The sequence below is a fragment of the Condylura cristata genome, unplaced genomic scaffold (genome assembly GCF_000260355.1).
Source record: "Condylura cristata isolate star-nosed mole 26May11 unplaced genomic scaffold, ConCri1.0 scaffold00024, whole genome shotgun sequence".
NCBI lineage: Eukaryota > Metazoa > Chordata > Mammalia > Eulipotyphla > Talpidae > Condylura > Condylura cristata.
In genome coordinates, this window is record NW_004567125.1 from 10,029,619 (window position 1) to 10,035,174 (window position 5,556).

The 5,556-nt window shown below is 46.5% G+C and overlaps 1 pseudogene; it reads left to right on the top strand.

Annotated features, from left to right (window-relative positions):
• Nucleotides 1-5,193: 5,193 nt before the first annotated feature.
• The window catches only part of LOC105854015, a 4,185-nt pseudogene continuing 3,822 nt past the window's right edge, over nt 5,194-5,556 (top strand).

Sequence of the window (5,556 nt, forward strand, 5' to 3'; positions counted from 1 at the left end):
GCGTCGGGAGCAGCGCCTCCCGGAACCTGGCCGGTGAGCGGCGGCTTCGGGACCATAGCGAGGCATGAGTGGAGCGGCCATTATGGGTGAGGGCAGCCTGGCAGCAGCGTTGACCGACAGGGCATGGCTTCACCTCGGAGGAGAAAAAGAGGAGTGGCAGCCATCTTGATTGTGGGCAAGCTGGCAACGCCGGCGTTTCTGTAGGGGCTCTGGGAACTTTAAGGTGGGAGAGCAGCGAGCGCGTGCGCGCCGGATGCCGCTACTGGCTCGCCGGCTACTGGCGCTCCCAGATGCACTGAGAGCCCGGCACTGGCAACCGTGTGGGCACTGAGACCATTCCAGGGTTGGGCGCCGGGCAAATTGGGGGACGTTCGTGTTGCGGCTTGACCTTTGCCCCAAGCTTCCTGGTAACCCGGACGTTCCGTAACCCGAGGCTGGGGCGGAAAGCGCGGCTGCTGCGACCGCTCGGATTTCAGCCTTTAGTTTTGAGCGTCCGCTTCCCAAAGGAAGTGTCGCTTGAGCCCAACCCCGAAAGACTGTTGGGGATGGGGGGACAGGGGCCGGGCGCGCTCGGAGCTGCCGCAGCCGGATGTAGTTTTAAAGAGGTAAAAGATGAGCCTGAGCGTGGGAAGGACCGGATGTCGCAAGGCCTAGCAAATTAGTGGATTTTATCCTAAGGGCAGTGAATAGCTTTGAAGAGTCTTAGTTGAGGAGTGAACAATTATACAAGATTTGCCGTTCAGAAAGATCGCTGATTGCAGTAGGGAAAATGGATTGGAAGGGACCAAGTAAGGCGCCAGGAGAATTGCGAAGCGCTTATCTGGGCTGGAGATGTCAGTGTTTTTTCCTATATCCAAGGGGCCGTGCCGGTGGGAGAGTAGCTCGAAAATGGGTGTGAGGCTGAAAGGAGCCCAAATGCTTCCCAGTGTTCTAACTTGGACAACTGGGGGATAACGATGCCATTTTCTTTTTTGCTTGGGAGGCGAGAATGAAATGTAGGTATCTGTGGCATATCTTCATCAGACAAATTGAATGTTATACATAGTGTGCCTTGGGAATCCAAACAGAAAGGATCGAGGGTATGCTTTTGTGCAAATATAGATGGTTTTTGACGCTATGGAAGTGAATAAGATGACCTAGGAAAAAAGTAACACTGGCATAGAAAGATAAGGAAATTAACACACAGAGAGGACACTGAGAAGGGCCAACAGAAAGAAAAGAAGGAAACCAGGAGAGAACTATGTTACATGTAATTGTGGGCTGAAATGTGCCCTTTGAATTTGCAACAAGAAGTCATTTAGTAATGTTGGAGAAAACTGTTTTAGAGCTATAATGGGGTAGAGACCAGACTGAGGTAAATTAAATGACTGTAAAGGCACAACTTGTCATGACATATTTTCATGGTGTTGACTTTAAAAAGAAGCTAGCTGGCCCTCCCTGGTGGCGCAGTGCGTTAAAGCACTGCACTGAGAAGCTAAAGCCACTTCCGCATGAGTTCGATTCCCGCCTGCTCCAGAGGAGATCCACATGGCGTGGCAGACCTCTCCTGGCCCCCGCGCTGCTCCCCTCAGCAGTGTACTTCCTCAGTCTGCCTGTTCTGCTCCCCGCTCTGTCTCTGGTGAATCCTCTCACCCTCCGCATCTCTGGCCTGTACCCCAGTTCTGTATGAATAAATAAATTAAAAAAAAAAAAAAGCTAGCTGTGGAGTAGCAAGAGGAAAGGAGTTTTAGATGACTGTGGGACAACCAATTGGAGATGTCTTAATGGTTGTTGAATGGCAGAACTAACGTTAATGGGGAGGATGTGGTATATTAACTGAGGACGGGGGAAGGAAGTACAAAAAATACATTTAAACAGGCATTAAAAAAATAACCATGTTCAGATAATCCCCTACCCCACCGAGAGGGAGCTGTCACTGGAAATAGGAATGGACAGAAGGTGGGCAGGTCAACTCTGGCATCAGACCCAAATGAAACATTGTTGTCACCAATGCTATTACAATAATTTTGCCCACTGTAGCCTATTTTTGAACTACCTATAACGGGAATCATTCTGTAAACGTTATTTTGTTCTGGTTTCTTTGGCCCAACTTGATTTTGAGATTCATTCATATTGTTGTCTGATTTCTTTTTGTTGTTAAGTGATACTCTGTTGCATGGACACACTCAGACTTGTTAATTCATACTGTAGATAGATGTTGAGATGCTTACAGGAAGCTATAGGAATCGAGTTGTTATTCCAAATTAACCATGAAGAGTGGATTCTAGGAGAGATGAAGTTTACTCTCTATTATAGACTCAACTGAATTTTTTTTAAAAGATTTTATTTACATCTGTATACAAGAACTTGGGGTACAAGCCAGAGGTATAGTGGGGACAGGGCCTGGTGAGAAGATTCACCAGAGACAGAGTGGGGAACCGAACAGGCAGATATACTGAAACACACTACTGAGGGGAGCAGCAGTAGGCCAGGAGAGGTCTGCTGCACCATGTGGGTCACCCCCCCCCCCCACTGGGCTTTGGATAGATTTATAATGCTTCACTTTAACCCACTGTGCCACCATGGAGGGCCTTTAACTGAATGTGTTTTGGTATGTGCATATATTTTACAGAAAATTAAGTTTTAAAAACTCCATTCATCTACAGGTCAGAAATTCTGAATTACGAACATTTTAGTGGTAGTTGAAGCCATAGGTTTGGATAAACTCCCCAGAGGGGACCTCCCTGGTGGTATAAGGGTTAAGTCTCAGCACTATTATGCTATGACAGCCACTGCAGCACCATTTTGTGCCCTGGAGGGGTAGGTAACCCATGTGGTGAGGCAGACCTCTCCTGGCCTGCCCTCTGCCCCCTTCAGCAGTGTATTTTAGTAGATCTGCTTGTTCCACTCCCCATTCTATCTCAGTACCTCTGGTCTACACCCTAGACCTTATATGCATAAATAAATAAAAAATAAATAAATCTTAAAACATAAATGAATAAATAAATCTTAAAAAAAATTGGCCTTTCCTGGTGGCTCAGTTTGATCCCAGGGAGGTGACCCACATGGCGCAGCAGACCTCTCCTGACTGCCCACTGCTCCCCTCAGCAGTGTACTTTAGTATTTCCTGGTGGCTCAGTTTGATCCCAGGGAGGTGACCCACATGGCGCAGCAGACCTCTCCTGACTGCCCACTGCTCCCCTCAGCAGTGTACTTCAGTCAGTCCACCTGTTCTGCTCCCCACTCTATCTCTGGTGAGTCCTCTCACTGCCCCTGCATCTCTGGCCTGTACCCCAGTTCTGTATGCATAAATACAAAATTTTTAAAAAAGATTAATAAAAACAAATTCTCCAGAGAAAAATAGAGGGCTAAATTCTGGGGAATTCCAACATTTTAGGCACAAACAGAAGAAAGGCCTTGGAGAATATTTGGAAAGTGAAAGCCAATAAGGAAGAACAAAAAATTGGGTGATAATGGTCACAGAAACAGAAAAGAGAGTGTTCAAGAAGGTGAAAGTTGTTATGCAACTAATAAGAAAGGCACTCAGATCTAGGTTTCCTGGAAGCTTGATGGTCAAATCCAGAATTTGAACTGTACCCCAAGTATCATGGAGCATCAAGCCAGCCAGTAACAGTCTTTCAGTGGGTCTTGAAGTTGATACTGTTCAACTCTGGCACCACCAATGTTTCTACATAAGAATGCCCTCTCTTCTATATCTTACTCTGGCCCTGAAGCCACCATCAAGAAAAACCTGTGTTGCCAGAAATGGAGAAGTTAGGGAACTCAAAGTAGCAATATAAGTTGGAGTTGAAAGGTCAAGAACTAAGTAAGGATTGCATAAGGGAAGAGGTGTTCCTTAGAAAAAGTCAAACAATCAATCCAACCCATTTTTCCCCAGTGGACCCACTGGAACTCTCACTTTCTAAACAACTTCTCTTACAACCTCATCTTGATAAATTGCTAGCTCTTTCTAAAGGGTGAGGCATCAAGCAGAAAGGTAACTGTGTAGTATGGGAGTGTGCCCCACCCACATACACACATACAAGAGGGAGACATAGACACTACTTTTTAGAATAGAATTGTGTTCTCCATATGCAGATCCTGAAGTGGCTTGACACCAATAATCTTAGCATTATAGTGGTAACTCCTTTCCATGAGCCTCCCTTCTCACCAAGCCTTACCCAACCCCATATAAAAAATTAGTGGGGCCCTCCCTGTTGGTGGTGCAATGGGCTGGGATGCAGCACTGCAAGCTAGCCATAGCGCTTCAGTGAAAGTTCAATTCCCGGCTAGGGAAGTGACCCATGTGGTGCGGCAGACCTCTCCTGTCTCACCTGCTGCTCCCTTCATCAGTCTGCCTGTTCTGCTCCCCATTCTTTCTCTGGTCAATCCTCTCACCCCCTCTCCAACACTCATCTCTGGCCTATACCCCAGTTCTGCATGCATAAATACATAAATGTTAAAAAAAAAAAAAAAGAATCAGAGTGGCCTCCCTGGTGGTGCAAGGGGTTAAGTCTCAGTACTATGAAGCTATCAGCAGCCACTGCAGCATGACTTTAATCCTGGCCAGGGAGCTACCCGCATAGCACAGCAGACCTCTCCTGTCTTGTCCACTGCTTCGCTCCTCAGTGTATTCCAGTATATCTGCCTGTTGTGCTCCCCACTCTGGTGAATTCTCTCACCCCTCCCTCCCCCACCCCCTCATCTAAACCCAGTTCTTGTATGCATAAATAAATAAATCTTTAAAAAGAAAAGAGAGAAGAGGGCTAGTGCCAAGGACTGCCTTTTCTAATGGTGTGGCAGCCAGTCTGCTCCTGCAGCCTATGGGAAAGGCTGCCCACTTCACTCAGAACTGAAAGCAAGGAAGGACAGGGATTTGTCTTCAGACCTCCAAAATAATCCCACTTCTTCTACAGGACAAATAGACTCAACCTTTTCCCTGGGACCAAATCTACCTTAACTGAGTTACAAATTCCAACTATTGAAACAGGTGCCTGGCCAGCTGTCCTAAGCTAGTCATTCCAGTCATGGTTGCATCTGTAGGGAAATTTTATGTTAGAAGGGCCTGGAAAGTTGACCCTTCAGACATGCAGCTATGAGATTAAACAGGTGCTGAGGACATCAGAATGTCAATAAAGACACAATTTAAAAAAAAAAAAAAGACAAAGCCAATTTTTTTGAGGTGAAGTGGAGTAAGTGCTAGCTACACCAAAGATGCCCGTCACTGGTGGGGGGAGGAGAGGGAGGACAGAGAGGGGGAGGAAAAAACACATTTGAAAATATTTTAAGAATTCTTTTTTGTTGTTAGTTTTGGCTAACCAAGTGTTACCACCCCCCTGCCTGCCCATTTAAGTTGTACATTGGCACCCTCCCTGGTGGTGCAAGGGGTTAAAGCCCAGCACTGGGAAGCCATCCACAGCCAGGGAGCTGACCCACTTTGCACTACAGACCTTTCTTGTCTTGCCCGCTGCTCCCCTCAGCAGTGTATTTCGGTCCATCTGCCTATTCTGAATATTTTTTCCAAGTCAATGGCAGTACCAATTCAAAGTACTGTAGTTCTTACATTTTTTTAAAGAT